Source organism: Artemia sp. Qi Xiang Cuo, chromosome 13 (assembly GCF_049724085.1).
Source record: "Artemia sp. Qi Xiang Cuo chromosome 13, ASM4972408v1, whole genome shotgun sequence".
Taxonomy (NCBI): Eukaryota; Metazoa; Arthropoda; class Branchiopoda; order Anostraca; family Artemiidae; genus Artemia; species Artemia sp. Qi Xiang Cuo.
This window is the reverse complement of record NC_142806.1, coordinates 59,243,441-59,268,440: the sequence shown is the minus strand read 5'-3', so window position 1 is coordinate 59,268,440 and position 25,000 is coordinate 59,243,441. Positions and strand designations below refer to the sequence as shown.

The window sequence follows — 25,000 nt, the reverse complement described above, 5'->3', positions numbered from 1 at the left end:
TTGAATGGAACGATGGGCGTGTGCACTTGTGTTGGCCTCAAGTGGCTTGGCGCTGCAATGAGTTGTTTTTAGTAGTAGAAATACTAAAGTAATACCCTTACCCTTGTGTTAAAAGTACCAAAACAGTGAAAATGAAGTCCTCAGGAAAATAATCCTTTATGAAAGAACCTCTATATGCAGTAAGACAATTTTTGGTAAGTGTGTTCAATTTAAAGACAAGATACGTTTGTGAAAAATTGGCAACCAATAAGGTATAAAGATCAAACATTCCAAGGTTTTATCTGCAATTTTTATACATTTCAATTGGTTTTGGTGCCCTAAAGAGACCCTATATAGACCCTAGGTTCTATATATAGACCCTGATTCCGAAATAGACCCTAGGTTCGTGGCCTCAAGCCCAAAATTACTTTATGAGCTTTATTGAAATTTTTATTTTTATTTAGCTTGTATACAATACTTAATAAAACACCACTCATACAACCTCTATATGCAGTAACACAATTTTTGGTAAGTGTGTTTAATTTAAAAACCAGATACGTTTGTGAAAAATTTGCAAACAATAAGGCATAAAGATCAAACATTCCAAGGTTTTATCTGCAATTTTTTTACATTTCAATTGGTTTTGGTGCCCTAAAGAGACCCTATATAGACCCTAGGTTCTATATATAGACCCTGATTCCGAAATAGACCCTAGGTTCGTGGCCCCAAGCCCAAAATTACTTTATGGGATTTATTGAAATTTTTATCTTTATTTAGCTTGTATACAATACGTAAAAAAAAACCACTCATACAACCTCTATATGCAGTAACACAATTTTTGGTAAGTGTGTTTAAATTAAAAACAAGATACGTTTGTGAAAAATTAGCAAACAATAACGTATAAAGATCAAACATTCCAAGGTTTTATCTGCAATTTTTATACAATTCAATTGGTTTTGGTGCCCTAAAGAGACCCTATATAGACTCTAGGCTTTATATATAGACCCTGATTCCGAAATAGACCCTAGGTTCCTGGCCTCAAGCCCAAAATTACTATATGAGATTTATTGAAATTTTTATTTTTCTTTAGCTTGTATACAATACTTAAAAAAAAACCACTCATACAACCTCTATATGCAGTAACACAATTTTTGGTAAGTGTGTTCAATTTAAAAACCAGATACGTTTGTTAAAAATTTGCAAACAATAAGGCATCAAACTTTCTTAAAAAAAAACCACTCATACAACCTCTATATGCAGTAACACAATTTTTGGAAAGTGTGTTCAATTTAAAAACCAGATACGTTTGTGAAAAATTTGCAAACAATAAGGTATAAAGATTAAACATTCCAAGGTTTTATCTGCAATTTTTTTACATTTCAATTGGTTTTGGTGCCCTAAAGAGACCCTATATAGACCCTAGGTTCTATATATAGACCCTGATTCCGAAATAGACCCTAGGTTCGTGGCCCCAAGCCCAAAATTACTTTATGGGATTTATTGAAATTTTTATCTTTATTTAGCTTGTCTTTCATAGTATAGGGACGGAGAAAGAGGCTGGGAAATGAAGAGCATAATCGCCTCACGCTTTGAATTTTATTCTTAGGAAATTTCAGCTTTTTCTATTTAGCAGGAAATATTTTATTTTATTTTACTTGTTTTACTTAATAATTTGTTTTTATTTTTAGTGCATTTGGAGAAAATCTTTACTTCAAAATGCTTCATTATATTTGTACCTAAGGTTTTGACTATGATATTCACATGTTTCATCCTGTTTTTGTGCCGGCGAAATATTCACTTGTTTTTTCCTTTTTCTTTTTTCATCCTTTTTCCTATCCTTTTTTTCCTTTTTCCTTTTCCTTTTTTCATTTATGCATAAACCCTTAAGAAATTGGAGTTGGATTAAAACAAAAAGTATGATATTGGAATCACCATTAGCAAAAAGGTCAAAAGTGTACTATAACTATATTTATTTTTTCCCGTAGATCAACTGCTTATAATCAGTATTAAGTATTATCTAAATATCTATATTAGTCACCCTGTGGCAGTGGAGTGGATAAAGCCACGCTCGGGAATAATCGGGACCGTGGTTCAATCGTCCGTGTCGCAAGGAAAGCTTCATTTATTGATATTTTATTATGTTTTTTTTTCTAAAATATCTAGAAAAATGATTTTTTTCTAAAATATCAAAAATAGTGATAGATTCAAAAAAAAAGGCAAGATTTGCTTTTAGGTGTATAGGCTGCACTTAGCTTTGGGATTTTGATTGGTAATAATAGACAACATCAGAAGTCATGGTTGCATCGGTATCGGACACCAACAAACCACAGACCATAGTAACCAAAGCTTTTAAAACGTAATTTGAAGAAAAAAAATAACACGTTAGAAAAAAAAATACCATTTGTAGCTTATTTCGGAACGTAGCTATTATCTCGATCAGTCTTAATAGTAAAATGTCGCTTCGAAAGCAAATCTATGGAAATTTTGAAAATAGCCTGAAAACCCTTAAGAAAAAGGAGTCAGATTGTAACAAAAACACACCTTTAGAATCACCATTACCAAAAACTCGTAAAAAAAACTTACAGTACCCTGGTTTGAAAACAAGGAAAATTACTTTTTTGTATGGGTAGAAATAATGTAAGCAAGAAAATCTATGTAAGGGTTTTCTAACTTACATTGTCCAAATACTTACCCAAACTTATTAAACAAAATGTTACATCGAAAATAATTTTTCTAATTACTGCTACTAACAACTCACCGCCACATCAAGCCACGTAAGGCAAACACAGCTAAGTAAGTTTCTTATCCATTCCAATCCATTCAAATCCTCCCTCTGTACGCCCTCCCAGGAAGTTCTAATTTCCTTTAAACCTTTCTTTATGACATCTTCCCACCTCAACTACAGACGGCCTGCTTTTTATTTAGCCTTAGATGGTCGGCTGAAAAGGTCAATCTTTGGCAATCTGCCATCCTTCATCTGCAGAACGTCCCTACCAATCTCAACCTATAGCCCTAGAAAGTGGGATTGAACCGCACATTTCGTACAGCCTACTGTTTGAAATACGGTCAGTCAGCGGGGTACCGAGAACAATCCATAGGCAATTTCTCTGGAAAACATCTTGTGAATCTTCAGCCATTTTTCGGAGCCCTCAAGCTTCGGGACCATATTGGATTACGTTCATCACTGTATCTTCCAATATTCTAATCCTGGTTTGCAGATTTATTTTCTTATCCTTCAAAACTTTTTTCAACTGCGAAAAAACACCCTGAGCCTTGGCTATTCTACTTTTAACATCTTCATTGCTCTCACCACTAATAATACTACCAAGGTAAGGGAACGTATCAACCCGATCAATCATTTTGTTGCCCTACTTCACCTTTTCATCTTCACTTATTCCTAGTCTTAGTGACTAAGTTTTATTAACATTAATTTTCAAACCTATTCTCACACCCTGACCTCGCAAAACTAGGATTCTTAAACCATCAGCTTAACCTAAGTCCAAGAAAGTTTTTTCTTCCCATTTGATTCCATGTTCTCCAATTATCTTTTCTGTGCTTCTTAAATCAGAGCTCATCAAAATGATGTACAGAAAGGGGGATAGAACAAAACCCTGCTTAACTCCTTATTAAATAAAAACCAGCTGCTAACCTCATTTTCTATCTTAACCGCAGCAGCGTTATTCTCGCAAATAGCACAAATCACTTTAATACATTTGTCTGGTATACCATACAAGGATAATACCTTCGCTAAAGCTCTTCTATCACACTGGTCATTTCTTATACCTTTGTCTACAGCATCTCTGAGTCTAAAAAGCCATTATATTGCTAAATAATGTCCTACCTACAGAGACCAGGTTAATGCCTCGATAATTTCCAAAATCAATCTTATCACCTTTCTTACATTGTGGTTTAATTAAGGTTTACCTAAAATAACTAGGTGCATCTCCTTTCTCAAAAATCATATTCATCATCTCCCGTAATTTATGTACCATACTATCAGCACCTGGAACCTCATAATTTTTTAATCCTAATAGATCTGTCACTAATTCTTCCTCACAAAACAAATCTTCCTTCACATCCAAGGTATCACAAACTTTTTCATTTTCCTCTATATGTTTTCGTGCATCTCTATTTTGGTTTAGTACATTTTCAAAATGTTCTGCCCATCTCTTTTTAACTCTTTCTTTATCACTAATGGTGGTTCCTTTGTTTAACTGGGACAAGTCCAGATTGAATACTCCCTCTCAATGTAATAACATACCAGTTCAAGATTTTAATATTATGCCATCTAGCTGCAGCTTCCAAATCCTCAACAACTTTATCCATAGCCTCCATTTCACACCTCCTTAGTTCATGTTTTAATACTCTCTCCACTTTCTTTATATTCCCCTTGTTTTCATATGATATATCACTCAGATAGTTCTTTTTCACTAATTTTCCTAGATGTGTACTTTTTTCTCTAAGACACCATCAGAAACCTCAAAATTATTTTAATAAAATTACTCTATACATGTTCCACATTGTCAAATTGTAAACTTTCCAGTTTAGTTTTCAACTGTTCCTGGAAATTTCCTCTCAAATTCTCATTCTGGAGTCTACCAGCACCATAATTTCCCGAGAGGTAGTTACCCTTCCGAAATTTCAGCTTCAACCCTAGACACTACTAGATGGCGATGCTTACCTTTAACATCAATAGCAGCACTCCTATAAACCCTAGTATTTTGTATTGATCCTATTAGTCTTCGGTTTAAAATAGCATTTGCTGTCTTACCATTACGAGAATACCACGTCAACTTATGGGCCATTTTATGACCAAATACTGTAGTTGTTGTAACTAGATTGTTATACTTACATTGCTGCAGTCTATAGCCTTTACTGTTTTCTTTTCCTACACCAAATTTATCTAGGCTAGGATATCCTCTATTCTTATTTTTACCGACCTGGGCGTTAACATTTCCTAATAAAAACACCAGATTTCTACCTGGGACCTTGTCAATTTGCTCCTCTAACTGTAAATGAAATTCATTTGAATCACAACCATATCCGTCAGTCGGTTCTACAGGGTCGTTCACTACTATAACTGTTACCCTGGGCTTTTTAGTCATAAAAAGAGCGATTAGTATTCTATTATTAATACCTTCCCATCAAAAACAAGACTTAACAGCTTCCTTATTCAACATGAGCCCTACTCCCTGTCTGTGTTCTCCATCCTTCCTTCCTGGGTAAACAAATTCTATATCACCTAACTTCATGCTTCCTATCCCTGGGATATGAGATTCTGAAATTCCTAATAAGTTCAGTTCGAATCGTATCAATTTGTCAGTCACAATGTCGGTACAATTATTATTATTTAGCGTCGTAACATTCAAAGTTCCAATTTTCATATTCTTTAAAAAATTAAAACTATTTTGACCTCAAGTAAGGCAACAATCATGGATATAAGTGCAGGACGGGGACCAGCACATTTTCTCAAGTCTAAACCGAAGCGCTTAAAAGGCTTAGAACTGCACAGACAACCTCGCAGATGCCTATTATCTCGACTTATTATATATTTATGCCTAAAAATATATTGTTACTACGAGGAGACAACCCATAGTTGATAAATCAGCTAGGAAGAGGTTTTTCAGCCCAAAAACGCCTGCCAAAACAGATCAATATCCTAGTTTATTAATGGATCCAAATGGACAAGATCCCCCCTTGGTCCGTTCCTCCTATAGAGGCATCCCACATATCTTTAGAACGTTCCCCTATCACCACCCGGGGGTGAGCTGAGAAGCCTAGGGGAGGCCCCTACTGATCAGTAGACTCATAAATCTACTATGGCAAGCTTAAATCCGATGTGTCAAGCCTAAATCTTCTATGTCATGCCTAAATCTTCTATATCATACCTGAATCTTATCTCAATCCTAAATCTATTATGTCAAGCCCGAATCCAAAACAAAAGATACTATGTTTTTCTTTTTATAAATTATGTTAAATCTATGGCAATTTCATTAAAATGTTCCATTATCTTTTAGTGCAGGAATAACGATAGAGAACAAGGTTGGAGATACAAAAGATTTTATCTTATTTTCAAACTACCTTATATGAACATATAGCAAAAAATTTGTAAATGTTAAATTCGCAAACAATGTCATTTCTAGATTAACAGAAAAGAATAAAAAAAGGAGACATCAGTGCATCCCATACAAAAAGTGGTTTTCCTTGTTGCTCACAATGGAGGACTGTAATTCCCCTAAATAGAGCTTATCAGAATTTTGAAACTAGCCTGAAACCCTTAGGACATTGGAGTCATATTTAAACAAAAAGTCTCCATTTGAATTACTATTGCCAAACAGTTCAATAGTGTATTATAACTATATTTTTTTCTCATAGATCAACTGCTTATAATGCATATTAAGTAATATTTAAATATCTAGATTAGTCCCCTTGTGGCAGTGGAGTGGATAAGGCCACGCTCGGGAATAACTGGGACTGTAGTTCAATCTTCCGTGTCGCATTGAAAGCTGTCTCAATGAATCTATACAAATGATTTTTTTTTAATATCAAAAATAGTGATAGTCTGCCAAAAAAGGCAAGATTTTCGTTTAGGTGTATTACGATAAAATTTTAATTTTCATCTCAATTTCTAAAAACAACTCTTGAAACACAAGGGCCGTTGAATCTGAATGAGAAAGTAGAGAGGGAGGTGCTACTCCAACGATTCACCCCTGCTGCCACCTACAACTTTTTTACATAGTTTAATGGGGACAGAGTCAATGACCTCTTTCTCCAGGGATGTTTTTGGCCAAGTGCCCGCTAGGGGAGAATGTTATGATCCGGGAAAGAGTATTTGTTGTTGTTGTTTTTGGCCAAGTGCCCGCTAGGGGAGAATGTTATGATCCAGGAAAGAGTATTTGGAGTTGTATGCTCGAGGCAAATGTTATGATCCGGGAAAGAGTATTTGTTGTTGTTGTTTTTGGCCAAGTGCCCGCTAGGGAAGAATGTTATGATCCAGGAAAAAGTTTGTTGTTGTTGCAAGCTCGAGGCAAATGTTATGAACCATGAAACAGTTTGTTATTGTTGTAAGCTCGAGGCAAATGTTATGATCCATAAATAGGAAACTGTATTTGTTGTTGTTGTTGTTGCATGCTCGAGGCAAATGTTATGATCCAGAAATGGGAAACAGTTAGATCCCGTGTTTCCTTCTCAGCCAATCAGAGGCCTTGCTTACATAATAATTCGCCCTTGAGATTTCGTATATAACAGACACGCACTGTGATTAAATTATCAGAAAGTATTTTGACACAGTGCAAACAACTAGAATGGATAATATTGATGAATTAGAAGCCTTGGCAACTTCAATTTACCATGTAAGTTCTGATTTAGTACATTTTTTATTTTCAAAATAAAATTATTTTACATGGTCACCCTCCAGTATATTCAGGTAAATCCCCTCCCCCCCCGAAAAAAAAAATTCTTTATACATTGCTTGAAAATATACACTTTTTTCCATTACGTAAACCTCATCCTCCCTCCCACCTGTCTCACCCTTCATCCACATTTAATTCTTTAAGTTGAAGTTATTACTCAAAATTATCTTTTCCCCTTGATGTGTTTAAAATTATCAAATGAACTGGCTCTCCTTTGCAGTAAAAGCCGTGTGTGAATATCCGACAAGAGGGGAGATGTACATAAATAACATTCCCGCGGAAAGAATGATTACTCTTAATTAAGCTAGTGTGCATATTTCAATGATGTCTGAAAAAGAAGGGGAACAAATTGTCTACAAAATTAAAAGAGATTATTGAATAGTTACGCAAGATTAACTCAATGAGAGGGTAAACCTAGGGATGGCTTAATTTGCCTAAATTTAGGGGAGGGGGGCGTGAATCCAGGATTTTTGTTGGGGAGGGGGTTAGCACTTTTATTAGAGACAAAATAGAAATGAAAAGATAATTGTTTTTATCATAATTATTTTCTATTTCAGTGTCAAACCATTTCTCTTCGATATTTTAGTGATTTTAGCTATAACATTTTAATAAAAGTCAGTAAGATATATTATTTTTTGATATGACTTTCGCTTTAATAAATCGCAAGATTAACTCAATTCGAGGGTAGACCTAGGGTGGGTTAATTTTCCTAAATTTAGGGGAGGGGGGTAGACAAACGTCTGGTTAGGAGCTGTGGGGTACTAATTTTCCTTCTGTAAAAAGGGGGAAATTATTTATCATACTAACTTCTTTCTCGTCTTTTTAAGGCCAATTATGAAGAATATCCGTCGCCACCCAGTAATAGGGCAAGGGATAATGCAAATTATGAAAAATGCACGCCTCCTCCATCAAAGAGAGCAAGAGAGGGTGAGGCAGCCCAATCAGTGCCAGCCCCAATGCAGTCTGGGCAAAAACCGAAAAGACAATGGGCCACAAGGATGGAGAACCCCGCTGTACAAACCAGCGACATCGATACCACATCTATGCAAGTCCCTCTTAATCGAGCCTCAATGCTGCCTCGTCAAGTTGCAGCCTTGGCTGCACGAGCCCGGTATATCGCTAGCCCAGCTGCGAAAGATAGTGATGGACATGATATGATCCATTTGAACCCCAGTCATACGGCAGGGCTTTCAGGACAAGATACAATGCCTGGGCCTTCAAGACAAGCCGTAGGCCAAACATCGGCTCCTTCTCACGCAATATCTGAGCTATCAGCTCCCCATCAAGTGTCAGTGCACTTTCCTCAACTGTCTCCGTCAAGTCCTGAGCCTTCCATGCAAGATAGAAGGGTTGGCTCCTTCAGGCAAGTCATAGACCAACCAATGGCTCCCTATCATGTAATGGCCAAGCCTCCAGCTTTCTGTCAAGTGGTTGATCAATTTGAAGACGTGAGTATTTTTTTCAATCAAATAAGCTATTTTTTAGCTGTTAGAGAGCCTTTTGCTCTTTACTTTTGTCTTTTCACTTTTTTTCTATTATTCAGGACCATGAAATATCTAAACAAACCGATTTTTCAACCTAATACAAGCTTGTCGAAGACATTAAAATGTTATTTTCACTATAATTCCCCCCCCCAACACCCCATTTTAAATTTCACTGTTCCAACCTCTCAGAGATACCTAAATATAATTTTTTTTGCTTGTCAATGAAACCACTCTTTTCTAATCTTTCCTATTGCCCTATTATTTCTGACAACTGTAGACATCTTCGCCCATTTTTTAGCCTCATAATAATATTTTTCATTGGTAATATCTAGACAATTAATAATCACCGCCTTTGAAACTCTGTGAATGCTATTTTTTCACAATTGAATATCACATAGTTTTAAAAGAGAGAGATTATTCCTTTTATCTATTGCACATATTGGCGTTCTAATTTGCACTGAATATTTCTAAATAGCTATCAATCTTGCCAAGATTCTAGCAAGGGGAAACCAAGTTAACGGTTCCAGATATTTAAGTGTTACATTTTCCTACCTGTTGAAGTTCAGTCTTTGAAATCGGAACACTCGTACGCCATAGGTTACAATAATTGTGGGCTAGTGATGAGTTCACAGAATCTGTATGGAATTAGAGAGAAATAGTGACTTATGCAGTCTAAGCGAATATTTCAACTTTTGACGGGCATTATGTAAAGGGGCCTGGGAGCCGGGGGAAGCGCTGCGGGGAAGCACCGGTGGGCCTGAGAAGCACCAAGGGATGCGCCGCGGGCCCGAGAAGCGCCGTAAAAAAAACCAGCATGGTTGATTTGAACACATTGAAAATAAACTATTTTTTGAACAAATTGCCGCCTTCTATGTAAAGCGATGTTTTAGATTGTAAATATCTTATATTAAGTTGGAAATTGACTGCTTTAAGTTGAATTAACCAAATTCTACTACTAAGCACTGACTTTAAATAATAATCCAAATTTTAAAAACAGTAGGGATGATTTGAACACTTTGAAAATAAGCTATTTTTTCATTTATAGGCTGAAGCATTGATCCCTTACTCGCCATCGTCATCAGTTGGAGGAGAGGAGCTCTCCAACAACAATTCAATATGGGACGGTATCATTAACAATATTCTAGATAATATTGATGAGTTTCTATGTAATTCTTTCAATGTAGAACCTAGCACAGCTGAGCAAGGTAATGTTTCTAGTTCAGAGTGGGACTTGCTATTGCTAAGTCAATACCCTACAAATTTTAGAGGATTTTACAGGGAACCCTCCTCTATCCCCCACTGATTACCTACTTCCACTTCAAACAACTGAAGTGGAGCATACTCCAAATATTGTTGAACAACTTGGTGGAGGGGGTAATATACCGGAGGGGGGTACAACTTTTCCAGACTTTCAATTATCTAATACAATATTAAATAATAGAGTTGTTTTCACTGCGACTTTTGGTGACCCATTGAATTCACTTATGGGAGGAAATTTTGTGTTTGAACCCATAAAAATTGTGCATGACTATGTAGATAAAATTCGTGCACTACTGGAGGACCAAAATTCAGTTGTGGGGAGGTAGGAATTCAATTAGAGTTTCTATTGTTTTGAAGGTTTTTTATTTAAATAAGGGTAAAAGTGAAGTTTATTTTCATTATGTACGCTCCAAGATGCGCATGGTTTATCCAAATTTATAAAATTTTGAGGGTGCTTTCATGGATTGGGTAGGTCAAATTATTGCGCATCTTGAGAACTATAACGAAAATGGGAGCGGGTCTGTAGTTTTATTTATTGAAATTTTAAGTGTAAATATTTGTAAATTTAAGAAAGATTTTATTTTATGAGGGGGGGCAGGTGGGTATGATAGGGATACAGTTTTAAAATATAATCCAAATCTAGTAGGTTGTCAAGGTGTCCAGCGGATTAGTTTTGAAACAGATCAAAAATGTTTCAGGTATGCTTTCCTCATATAAGCATTTCAGCCTCTAGCAGATGACGCTACCAAGACGAATTTAGATCACTGGGCTGTACATGGGAAGGACGGGTCCAATTTCCCAATTGTAGATTTCTCTTGTTTAGAAGGAAAATACCCAGTAACGCTACGATCTTTTGATATTTTTGAAAGGGCTAATGCTTATTTAAATATCGGCGTTACTGTGGTTCAGTATGAAACTGAATTTGAAGATGGGGCTCGTTCTAAAAAGAAGGGGGTGGTTTTCCCTGTAAGGGGCCCGTCAGTTGATTTGGTCAAACACTGGGTTTAGTTGTTGTATACACCAGCTAGTGACCCTGCCAATTCAACTGGCCATTCTAATCCTATTACCGACATTAGTAGAGTTCTTGGGGGTGGTAAGCATAGGTACAACGAAACAATAATAAAAAAAGAGAAAAACGAGGATTATACAAGCCAGTGAAACATATGAACTAAAATGCAAATATTTCGGTCAAGACCTCCGCTTGACCGTCCTCAGTGCAGGATAATAATATCAGAATTACTACTAAAACTCCATGGATACTATAAAGAAAAAAATTCCAACCTCGAAACGAAGCGTAACTAAAATTCGAAGACCCTCCCCATGTAACGGTGAAAGGGTAACTGAATGAGAAAATACAGTACTGACTGGGAATTCAATGTTTTTATTTATACAGAGCATTTTTCAAAGCTAAACGCTTTCCAGGTAAAACATCATCACATATAAGGTTAGGTTGCAAAATGTGATTTTTTTTTTATATTTAAGTAAAAACCGATCAGAATTAATTAGTTCATTATAAATGGGGCTTAAATAGGTTTCTCCCGTGTCTCTATTGAGAGCAACCTTTCGGTGAATGTACTTTTTTATCTCAACCGCCTCCCTGAAATCTTGGATGAGACCTTTAACAGGGGCAATAATGGAGGTGTTATCGAATAAAACGAAATGGTGCGGGTTGTCATACACATGCTGAGCCAAGGCGGAATCAAAAGTCTCAGGCCTTTGGCATAGCTCCATAGCTTTGTCGATTGAGGACCTGTGTTCCAACAATCTTTCCCCCAAGTGCTTATGGTTTCTTCCAATATAGAAACAGCCGCAAGAACAGGGAATCCTATAAACACCACTGCCCAAAATAGAGCTCGTTTCATCTATACCACTGTTAAAATAGTTCTGGATTTTATTAGAATTTTTGAAGGTAACATTTAAGTTATATTTTTTAAGTATTCTTTGCAATTTGTCACCTAATTTGTGAAAATAGGGCAAAACAGTAAAAACTTTCTTATCACCCACTAAAGGGATGATATCCGTTGGAGGTTGTGGAGATGATAAATCTTTTTCTGCCTTTTTTGTCTTTTTTCTATGATGGATTCCAGTAACTTGATGGTATATCCATTGCAAAACAAAATGTCCTTCATATAATTTAATTCTGGGATTATATGAGCCTTTGAACAAATTCTTATGATGCGATCAACTAAAGATATAACTACTCCTCTTTTTACACAAGGAGGGTGGTTGGAAGAGAAATGCAAATACCTATCATTATGTGTAGGTTTTCTATAAATTGAATATTCAAGGCTGAGAGCTTTGTTGAAGATTAAGACGTCTAAAAAAGGCAGTTTATGATTATCTTCTAGTTCCAAGGTGAACTGAAGGTTGGAATCGAAACTATTAAGATGAAGGAAAAAAGCGTTAAGTTCTATCTCTCCGTGATTCCAGACAGAGATCACATCATCGACAAACCGGCCCCAGAAGCGGTGTTTCAGAGGAAAAGTATTTAAAGCGGAGGTTTCAATAAATTCCATGTAAAAAGTGGCCAAAAAAGGTGAAAGGCTTGTACCCATAGGGAGCCCATTTGTTTGGGTGAAAAATTGATTGTTGTAACGAAAATATAAGGAATATCTATTGCAAAGGCGAACAAGTTGCATAATAGTTTCAATATCTAATGTTTTATAATCCCTCCGGTCAATATTATCTTCTAGTTTCTTTTGAAGAGCAAATTCATATTGTTTTATATAACATGAAGTATACATCGAAATGGCATCAAAACTGGCCAAAATTGTGTCTTTTTTATATCAAGGTTTTTTAATTTTTCCACAAGGTGTACTGAATTTTTAATGTAAGAAGCTTGCGTCGACACAAGAGGACGAAAAATTGTGGATAACCATTTCCCCAGTCTGGAAGCTGGCGAACTATAATAAGCCACAATTGGGCGCAGACGACCTCCATCTTTGTGAATTTTTGGGAGACCATAGAATTTAGGAGCGGAGCACCCTTTAGGGTAAAACATTTTGTACATTTGTGGAGTAATGAATCTTTCTTTTTGTAAAATTCCCAACTCTTTTCGTACTTCACGGGTGAATTTGTCGGTGGGATCTGACTCTATACGTTTATCAGTGTGAGTGTCAGACAAAATATCCATAACTTTTTTATTGTATGAAATTTTATCAAGGATAACAATTTTATTCCCTCTTTCAGGCCTGGTGATAATGATGTCTGGGTCTCTTTTTAAATTTACCAGAATTTGTGTTTCCTGAGCTTCTGAATTTGAGGAATAAGGAGTGAAGTTAAGAAGATTCTTAACAACCTCCCCTCAAAGTAAATCTGGATTCTCCAACATACCTCTTGAGCCAAATATATCCACCTCCACACTGGATACTATCTCTGAGAAATTTACTCGTGGATGAGGCAAATAAAATGTTGGTCCCTTAGACAAGACATGGATTTCTTCCGGTGTAAGAACTTTCGAAGATAGGTGCTCAATGGCCGGGCCAGGACAGAATCTAGGGAAGAAACGTCTGGAATTTTGAAATTTTTCGTATTGTAATTTTAAAAACTTTTCTGATAAATGAGCTCTAGCCATAAAAAAGTCGTGACGGAAAGAACTCTGAGCAATTTTAGAAATCTGTTGAAAATCTGGTGACGAGAGGTTACACTGTAAAAAATGTCGAACTCTAGAAATCATGTTACTAAGGAAAAAACGTTGGTTTTTATGGTCTTTTAAAATGTGGTTCAATGATTGAAAACCAACCCTATCACTAAATTTCAGTTCCGATTGAGCGCCTAGATTTAATCTAAACCGAAGAGACTTTGGAAGAATTCTATGAAACCTACAATTCTGTAAAAATTCTTGCTGGCTAATTAAGTTAGCGTGTTTTTTGGAAAAATCAAAATAATTAAGAACAGACTAGGTCGTGCGCTCCCCGTAAGCTTGTCGTAAATAATTTCTAAGACCACACTGGCTAATCATGATACAACGAAACAATAATAAAAAAGAGAAAAACGAGGATTATTCAAGCCAGTGAACCGCGTCTTTCACGGGGACCGCGTCTTGTCAACCGATCCGAGCGGACAAAGCACCGGTGTAAAGTCAAATGCAGTGTTCTTGGACATGAACTCGTTAAACCCCTCGGCAATGTCCCACTACTCTTTGCCATATGGGAACTATCAATGGCTTGAGAATCCTTGTTAGTTCCCCGACATTAACACCGTCGAGGACAATGGGCCACAAGGATGGTTCTTTGAAATTGGCGGTCACATTCCGCTGGCGCTTCACGACTCCGTCAAAGATTTTTTTTTCCCTGTATCAATCGACCAGTGACCAGAGACTCGCTCAGCCCCTACAATCGATCATTGGTTGAGGATATGGGGATGCACTGGACTCCCTCCAAACAGAAACTGATTGCTGATTTGGACCCTAAGAAGAATATCGTTGTTCACCATGTGCTTTTGCACTGGATGGTGAACAATGGTTTCAAAATCACCAAAATACATAGGGTCCTACAGTTCAATCAGCGACCATACTTGAAAACGTTCAGACCAGTGTGTGTGTGTGTGTGTGTGTGTGTGTGTGTGTGTGTGTGTGTGTGTGTGTGTGTGTGTGTGTGTGTGTGTGTGTGTGTGTGTGTGTGTGTGTGTGTGTGTGTGTGTGTGTGTGTGTGTGTGTGTGTGTGTGTGTGTGTGTGTGTGTGTGTGTGTGTGTGTGTGTGTGTGTGTGTGTGTGTGTGTGTGTGTGTGTGTGTGTGTGTGTGTGTGTGTGTGTGTGTGTGTGTGTGTGTGTGTGTGTGTGTGTGTGTGTGTGTGTGTGTGTGTGTGTGTGTGTGTGTGTGTGTGTGTGTGTGTGTGTGTGTGTGTGTGTGTGTGTGTGTGTGTGTGTGTGTGTGTGTGTGTGTGTGTGTGTGTGTGTGTGTGTGTGTGTGTGTGTGTGTGTGTGTGTGTGTGTGTGTGTGTGTGTGTGTGTGTGTGTGTGTGTGTGTGTGTGTGTGTGTGTGTGTGTGTGTGTGTGTGTGTGTGTGTGTGTGTGTGTGTGTGTGTGTGTGTGTGTGTGTGTGTGTGTGTGTGTGTGTGTGTGTGTGTGTGTGTGTGTGTGTGTGTGTGTGTGTGTGTGTGTGTGTGTGTGTGTGTGTGTGTGTGTGTGTGTGTGTGTGTGTGTGTGTGTGTGTGTGTGTGTGTGTGTGTGTGTGTGTGTGTGTGTGTGTGTGTGTGTGTGTGTGTGTGTGTGTGTGTGTGTGTGTGTGTGTGTGTGTGTGTGTGTGTGTGTGTGTGTGTGTGTGTGTGTGTGTGTGTGTGTGTGTGTGTGTGTGTGTGTGTGTGTGTGTGTGTGTGTGTGTGTGTGTGTGTGTGTGTGTGTGTGTGTGTGTGTGTGTGTGTGTGTGTGTGTGTGTGTGTGTGTGTGTGTGTGTGTGTGTGTGTGTGTGTGTGTGTGTGTGTGTGTGTGTGTGTGTGTGTGTGTGTGTGTGTGTGTGTGTGTGTGTGTGTGTGTGTGTGTGTGTGTGTGTGTGTGTGTGTGTGTGTGTGTGTGTTATATGTTTCTTTCACACAATGTTATATGAAGACTTTCACACAAATGAAATCATGAACCAGCATATTTAAAAATATTAAATCATAAGTTTCCTACAACACACACACGACATGAGAAAAACACTAGCAAAGGAAGCAAGAAACAACAGACTTTCACACGAGTCAAATCATGAACCAGCACAAGTGAAAATACTAAATCATAAGTTTCCAATACCACGCACACGACATGAGAAGAAACATAGAACAGGAAGGAGGAAACGAAGACTTTCACACAAGTAAAATCATGAACCACAATAAGTAAAAGTACAAAATCATAAGTTTCCAACAACACACCCGCGACATGAGAAGAAACCTACCAAAGGAAGTAAGAAACAACAGACTTTCACACAAGTGAAATCGTGAACCGGCATTAGCAAAAATACCAAATCATTAGTTTCCAACAACACACACACGAAATAAGAAGAAACATGGCACAGGAAAAAAGAAACAGCAGAGTTTCACTCAAATAAAATCTTAAACCCTCATAAATAAAAATATCAAATCATAAGTTCCCAAAATCACAAACACGACATGAGAAGAAACCTAGCACAGGAAGCAAGAAACATCAGCCTTTCACCCAAGTAAAAGCCTGAACCAGCACAAGTAAAAATATCAAATCATAATATTCCAACACCAAACACATGACATAAGAAGAAACATAGCAATGGAAGCAAGGAACAATAGACATTCACACAAGTAAAATCATGAACCATAACAAGTAAAAATACCAAATCCTAAGTTTTCCAACAACACACTTACGACATGAGAAGAAACCTAGCAAAGGAAGCAAGAAACAACAGACTTTAACACAAGCAAAATTACAAACTAGCATAAGTAAAAATACCAAATCATAAATTTCCAACAACACACACACATGACATGAGAAGAAACATATGTAAGGTTGCCCCTACTATCAGGGCTGAAATTTGGTAAAGTGTTATAAACTGAGGCGTGCTGGTAAGAATCGGCACTCAGGATTCAGTGACAGCTGAAATTTATTACAAAAGAAATATAAAGGAAAATATTCTAATTCTAATTATTTTGAATACTTCTAAACCTCTTCTAGGTCTGATGTCTATGATCTACTTGTTCAATACACAAATGTCTAGCAAAAAGAAAAGGATTAAGTTAGTTCTTTGGCTATCGAATGTTTCTAATTAAAAGAGTCATACTTGAATAGCTAGTCAAGGCTTGAGTTCTGGGGTATTAAAATCCTTTAGTTCAAACTATTGCTGAGCCAAGCTTGGAATAACCGTACTTGATTTTATTCCAATTTACATTAACCCAAACCAAGAGATCCTCTTATTATTTCTTGAAAAAGGGGTTTGTGTTCCTTGGACCTTTAGTAAGCTTTAGTTTTAGCAGGAAAAACTCTCAATTGAATATATCTGGAAATAAAGGTCTGGAAATTCTTAGATTGACAACATTATTCCCTTTTACCCTAACCTATCTGTATAAAAATTGAGGCCACCGTTGTATAAACAGTCTGTACGGGTTTAACGAACTGAAAGAATGATTAAAAAGGGAACAGGGTTCTCCTTCGTATAAACGTCTGCAGACTGTGCAAGGGGGAAAGTAATGTTGTTGTCTGATAATTCTAATTTTCGGATATAAGGACTTTATAAAGTCAAGCTAAGTTCCAAGGAACTCTAGGCTGAAAAAGGGAAGCACAAAAGGCTCTCCTAAAATTGACTTCTTGGTTAAGGTTCCTTTCCCCCTTTGAACCCTCGGTTATTCGAAGCTTCTATAAGTTTTAAATTTCCGGGAAGAAATTGATTTTAGCTTATTCTAACCTCAAAAATTCTGTTTTTGTCCAAGTCGCTCAAGCTTTGACTAAGTGAAAACACTACCGAATTATAAACCCAAATCACCAACTTATAGTAAAATGTTAGACTTCAGCACTAGTTGTTATTATTGTCTTCTACATACGTATTAGAGTTATTTCCAAGTGACAGAAATCTCTTAGAGAAATACTTCTTATTTTAATTTTATCTTCAAACTTTTATCTCCAAGGGGAATTCAGACAGACAGTGGTAACCTACCTTAATTATAAAGTAAAACACTTACTCGTTGTTAGTTCCAAAAAAGACTACCCTGTTTTTGTTAACGAATCCCTATTTTAAGCTTTGTCTTATTTTGTCATTCTTGTCTCCCATTGGCCAGAGACCAGTTTTGATGTAATCCTAATAGTAATTCTTTGTTCAAAAAGTTAGTTTCCGCTTTCTCTATTAAAAACCCTGTTTTTTCATGTGATTATTGTCGCGTAATATTCTTGCCGTTGAACTCTCTAGTTTGAAGCGGTCCGGTATTTGTATTTGCATTTTATGGACCTTGTTGGATCAAGGGTATTCTTATTCAAATTTAATGTTGGGTTTGTTTTCCTTACGCGAAGAAAATTAATACTTCGTTACTTTTATCATTACTCAAAAGTCATAGTTTGCTATTTTTACAATTTAGGCAGGTTTTGATGGCTTTGTCACATTCTCACAACCTCCTACACTTAAAATTTTTTCTTAATGAAACCATAACTTTGCTAAGAATCAATTTAATTCAATTTTTTCTTGTTCCACAGTTACGCGAAAGCCTTGAGACTTTTGTTTCCTATAGTCTAAACAAAGTTTTCTCAATGTTTTGAATATTATTCCTATAGAAACTAGTCCTAATAAAGATATAAATAGATTAAAGGTTTTTAGAATAAATGTCCAGTAGCTTGCTATTTTCCTTCCTCTTTCATCTCTTAAGGAAATCTGTATTTTTTCAGTTCAGCTATGCCAATCTGCGTCTTGGAGCTGTTCTGGAAATATATAGAGATTAAATTTTCAAATTCTTTGTCCCACTCGTTTTCTATTCCAGCTATGGATATGTTCCCTTTTAGGCTAATTATAGATATGTTTGAAGGTGCCTTTTCTTTTGTAATCTGTCCCCTATACATCCTGTTTATTTTTAACATTTCTGCAGTTATAGAACCCTCTTCTGGCAATTCCACTATTGAACTACCCTTTATATATGTGAATTTAATGTTTTTCTCTGTTTTGCATTCGAAATGTATTCTTATTTCTTCTTTGAAAGGAGATGTGATTATATACTTTTCTCTTCCAATTCTTTGGATTAATATTTTATTTTCGTTACGATTTTGGTTGCTAACACTTTATTAATTAATACATTATTTTCCATGTAGTTTGCTAAACTGCAGGAGTTCATTTGTGTGCTTCTAATAATAAATTGGTGGTTGCATAATAGTGGTATACCCTTTAAGTTACATTCTTTTTCTATATTGTATTCTTCTAAGAAGTATCTCGTTTGATCTTTACTCAACCCAAAAAATTTAAACTCGTTTTCTATTTGAAAGAAATACGAAGTGTTTGGCACTGGGAATGGAATGCTAAACATTTTGAACATTCTGAACCCATCTTGCTGATTTGATATTGAAAAATCACAAATACCCAACAATTTCAATTGTTGTGTCTCCACATTGCAGCTAGTCGATTTAGAAAGTTCCAGTAAGTCATAACGTCTACAATTAACCAATATTCCATAGCCTATTGGTAGTGAATTTCAATTCCCAAAATTTTCCTAAGCATGTCTGCTGGATCTGTAACAATGAAAGGGAAACTTTTATTTTCTGCTTGAAGAATAGAAAGGATTACTGTTTCTATTTTCTTTACTAACTTTTTTATTTGGATTGGAGTTTTTGTCACTTCTTTGTTTATCTATAATTTTAGGAAATTTATCTCATTAATCTCTCTGGATATATATTCGATAATTCGCTTGGAACTCCTTCCCAAAATTTCTAAGCTTTTGTTTCTTTCCATTCTTAATTCTCTGTCAAGGTTACTTACTAATGATATAGACGGTCCGACACGTGTAGTAACTTTTCATTTTTTTCTGTTGAATAATCTACCTGATAAAGAATTTTTTCTGCATTTTCTTCCGTTGCTAGTCCTGTGATCCACCCTATTGTTTGTCCCAAATGTGGTAATAGACTTCGTTTGTTTCGATTTGTGTTATTCGGCATTAATGATTCTAGTATTTTCAGAATTCCGTTTCCTTCACTTAATTCTAAATGAAATAGTTTACATTTATCTATTAAACATTTCTTTTAGATCATGTATTTCTCTGAGTTCTGTGAAATTCTTTTTTCCCTTTTCTAAGTCTTTTTTGACTATTTGTTCCATAATTTTAATATTTTCGATATGTGAAATAATCAAATTCAGGTCGTTTAAATCAGATCTGAGGCTTTCCGTATTAACATACCACATTACGTGATGTATTCCGTTAACTGGGAAGATCTGACTATTATCCTTGAAAGCTATTGGGCTATGTATTTCTGTTTTCTTAAGCAATATTCCTCTTGTAAACAGAGTTAGTCAAACAAACAGGGTTCCAACCATTTCTGAAGATGTTTTATGCCCTTTAGTTATCTATTAACATGGCAAGATTCAAGTGTATTTTCTTTAAAACTGCGGAAGAATCTGTGATTTTACACACCCACGACACAATTTGTTCCGAAATTACAGATAAGCTGGCTATAATCGTACTCCGTGTGAACCTCGACCCCATTACCATATGTGTTTTGAAATGGTCATTGTCCCATTTCGGGGGTGTCACCATTATGGTAGACAGTCTCTAGGCTTTCAAAGGAGGTTGCATTTCCACACCACTTACCCTGCGGACACAATTGCGGATTGTACTGTCAATTCAGTTGATTTATCTTTTGGTGGTGTTTGTCAGTGTCCATCGATTCTTCCCATAATTTACAGTGATTAGTTTACAGTAATGGCAGGCTACAAGTGTATTTTATTTAAAACTTTGGAAGGGTCTATAATTTTTCATACTCATGTCACAATTTGCAGTGAGAAAGTTGAATGTCTTATTTTATGGTATTCTCATTCTTTTGAACATTGTCCTCCTTACTTTCGGTGTTTTGATATGGTTATTAAGCCATACCCAGATTACATCCCTTGTGGTATGAGGCTTGCCTATTGTGATAGACGTATACACTTTCATAACGATTTTAATTCAGATATACTCAAATATTCTGCTCCTAGTGTTGCCGATCTTGATAAAGGAGATCTTTGCTTGTATCCAGGCTTCTCCCCTTATTTTACAATAATTTGCTTGAGTGATGTCCAGTTTAAAGTGTATTGTCTTTTTAACAAGTGACAGGAGGGTTATTTTACAAACCCACTATAGTGTTTCTTTAGACCAAACCGACAATTTAAGGATATGGAATATTTCATCCTTTGAAAATCGCCCAATTAATCATCGATGTATGTTTGGTCCTCGAAAGAATTTCGTTGTTTACCCTCGAACTATTTCAAACATATCTAGTGAGAGAGGAAACCAAATTATATACTGTACAGGTTGCTGATTTTGAAAGTTTTTGTATATCTCCAGAGGATACCGGTTTGGAGCAGCCTTTTGAAAGTTTAAGTTTAGAATAAGGTATGTTTGTTATTTATTAAGGTTTTGCCATTTTCCGTCAAGAAAATCCTTTAAACTAGGATCTTTATAATTTAATGGTTTTGATTTAGCTTTTCTTTCATGGATAAATCTTCCTTGTTCGTAATTATGAACTGTTTGCAGCTCAACTGCAAAAAGTCCCCCTGCTCAACTGTGCTACTATCTACATTAAAATAATTAGTTAAAAAATCATTAATATTGACATGAATTTCGTTAACGATACCATTCCATGGTGAATTGTTGCAAATGAACTCCACAGGTGCGTCTTCTTCTCCAACTGAGGAGCAGGGGGGAGATGGCAAATATGGAACCAATGCAACATATAAAAGAAAATAGCTTATTTTAAAAGTGTCTAAATCACCCTATTTTTAAAATGGGATTATTATTTACATATTATTTGAAACGCGCTTAGTAGTAGTAGCAGTATGCACATAGTAGCATTTGGTTAATTCACTGTTCCCTACTCTATATATTCTGAAAGTTCCAATTTCCAACTTAATATAAGATATTTACAACCTAAAAGATGACATAGTAGGTTTTGATTTTCTTCAAACAACCCCTCAAAAAATTTCATATTAATACTCTATCTGCTTTGAGAAAACTTGGGTCATTACTTGCTTTGAAATGGATACCCTATCCCTTTCAGGTCATATCCTCTCAGGATACACAACTCATTCCGATAGAAAGCTGTTTTAATGATATTTGTAGACGCAAGATTAAGCATTCATTAATAAAGCAGTTTATATCGCAAAGATTTTTCTATTTACTATGGGAAATATGACCGGAATATAGTGCAGTTTTGGTCTTCGCTAACCTAATTTAAGAGAATTCAGCAGGCTGAATGTATGCAATTATTAAACAATTCAAAAGGAGTACGTTATATTTTATCAGGTTGAAAAAATAGCGAAAATGTCTTTTAATATCTCTCACATACTTTTACAGTGTTGAAAAATGGTGAAATGATAGGCCTAAAAAAGTTGGAAGAAATAGGTGGATAATTATATAACCAGATAGAAAGTAGAGGTAAAAATGTTTACATTTCCATATTCCGGATGGACTTGTGTGCCAGATGGTCCTAGTAGCGCGGTGACATCACACTCTTGTCTAATTAGGACAGCAGTATCAGTGGCTTGCATAGATGCGTTGGCGACGGCGATGTCATTGGCTTGTACAGATGACACCCCTCCCCTCCCTTTTCAGCAAAGCAAAAAGTAAAAACCCGAAGCATAAGTTTCAAAATATTATAAGCTCAAGGAACAGAGGGTATTTAGATATAGGCTTTAAAATAGATAAAAAAGATCGTTAACCCACAGCTTTTAGGCCTAAAATTTACGATCATAGGTTAAAAATACTAGCTAATTTACGCATAATATAGTCTTCATGCAACTCCTAAGTAATTTACTTTCTGTTCTAATATTATCAAAGTTTAAGAAAAACCATAATTCTTACCCCCTCTCCCACAGAAAATATAAAAGATATTTTATCGAAAGAAAGGCAGAAAAAAGGAATAATATGTACACCAACCCCAATTTTTTTTGGAGGGGGGAGTATACCCTGAATTTGAATATGTTTGGAGGGGGGACCATATAAAATGATTTTATTTGGAAATAACCTAAGAAAATTTACTTAAGAGAACCCACATTATATCTGTTTTTAATTTGACTGGAAAAAATATCTTTTTTTCAGCGAAACCTTTGATAATCCGCTATCGTCATTCATGAGAATTAAGAAGCAGGATGCACTTGAAATGATTAAAAAATTATCCCTATGTAAATCTTAGCGGAAATGTTTAAGTAAGGTTAGCGGCTTAAATGGAATCAGTATATTAAAAGCTAAGGGTTGACAGAAGTTGGCTGTTACTTTTAGGTAGGATACAGAAAGAATAAATTTATCAAAAACAAAATTGTTTCCAATGAAAGAATTAAAGTCGTAAACAGGGGGGGGGGAGTGACAAGGTAAAAAAGAGTATATTTTACGCTTTCTATCGACTATAAAGATCACATTGTAGAGTTTGTATTGTGGGGGGGGTATACCCTGATTTTGAATTTACTGGAGGGGGACTATGTAAAATAATTTTATTTGTAAATAAACTAAGAAAATTTACTAAACAGAACTCACATTATTAATCATTGTAGATAAAGTTTCCGTGTCAATAATATTCAATGCTTTATCCATGGTGTCTTAAAACTGTATGATAATTTAACCACAACGCATGTCCGTTGCAAACAAAATCTTAAGGGCGAATTGTGATTTAAGGAAACCTTACGTAACTTTCCTGATTAGAAAGAGACACGTGATCCTGTTTCCTTTAGAATCAATAATTCACCGCCAATTATGTAATCAATTTCTCAGAAATCTACTTCCCCTCTAGTGGATGAATACATTGCCCGGTTAGAATTCAATTCGCATGTGCAAACCTTGTCCCGGAGTCAACACACCTAAAAACAACAAATAAATCCACCTTGAAAAAGGTGTCATTGACCCGTTAGTGGATAAATAATCCTTTAATAAATTACAGCCTGTCAGCGTTAGACTCAATTATAGATGGCAGTGTAGCGATGAAGGAGTTTGTGTTTGTAGGTATGAAAAATTGGTGGCTGGCTATACTATATGTGGTACTAAATACTGACCGCGTCAAAGGAAAGTTATGCCCAAAGGTCATGAACTTACACCTTGTAATTTCTCAGATAGCGCCGCTTATAGCGCCGAAAATTGTGCCAACAAGGCCTGCGCCACACTCACTTATTTGGTGAAAATAAAATTTACAGCCATGTAAACGTGACCTTTTTTTCTCGGACTATCTGGAAATCCGATTCCCAGGGAGCGTTTACCTTGGAGATATGCGAACTATTTATCTATTATTAGACTAAATGCAGACATATAAAATAAAATAAACACAGATAAAAAGGCAATAGATTTATTGAACTTACATACTTAGTTGCACAGCAATGAGTCACTTCAAATGACAATAACGGTGACAACGATAGAAGAATATAAGAATTTTGTCTGAATTGTTTTTACTCTGATTTACGAATAATCTCAAAAAGCACTTCTACCCCACTATCAAACATAGCTCTTCAGTCCTGCGCTGTAAGAACTGGCTCATAATTGGCCCGAGTGGTTCAAGGATGCGAACCTTTCGTCCAATAAATTCTTTTAAATATTTCTGATGATTCAAGCGTTCACACGGTTCTTACCATTTAAACTTCCTTAGAAATATTGTACGTAGCATATTTTTTATTTCTCACTCTCTTAGCGAAATCTTAAGCCTGGATAGCGCCATTCTCTGTCTGGGGTGACTGCACTTTTTCTCTTTGCTGATTAAGGACTTCATTTTTGAAACTAGGTTTAACTTAATTATAGGAAATCGGAATTATCTTTAGAAAGAAGGAACTTTATTTTGGTATTTTAAATACATCACATTTTACTCATGGCACAGCAGCAATGGTGTCGAGTATAAGCATTTGACTCACATTGACAAAGCTTCATACAATAGTCCAATGGGGGGGATCAGTTCTCATTATATTGTCAAGTGTTTCCCGAGAGAATATCCTGCGTTGAAGAGATAACTCAAGAAAATCATCATGCAAAATCAAATGTTTTTCCATAAACACCAGATTCGATCTAATTCTCTCTTTCTCAAATTTATTCATTTTTCAATCCTATCACTCTGACTGCTGACTCTAGACTGACTATGAATCGTTAGCCTAACATTCTAACAACAAAAAGAAAGGGAGCATTTTCGATTTCGAAACGATTTTATTGAATAATTACAACAATAATACTAAGCATGTACAAATAGCGATACTGTTTATTGTCTTCGATATTTTTCACTAATGCACTTAAAGTACA

General features: G+C 36.0%; 1 long non-coding RNA gene across 1 annotated transcript in view; it reads right to left on the bottom strand.

Moving 5' to 3' along the window:
• The window catches only part of LOC148945481 (uncharacterized), a 49,882-nt gene that overhangs the window by 1,097 nt on the left and 23,785 nt on the right, over positions 1 to 25,000 (bottom strand). The window lies entirely within an intron of this gene.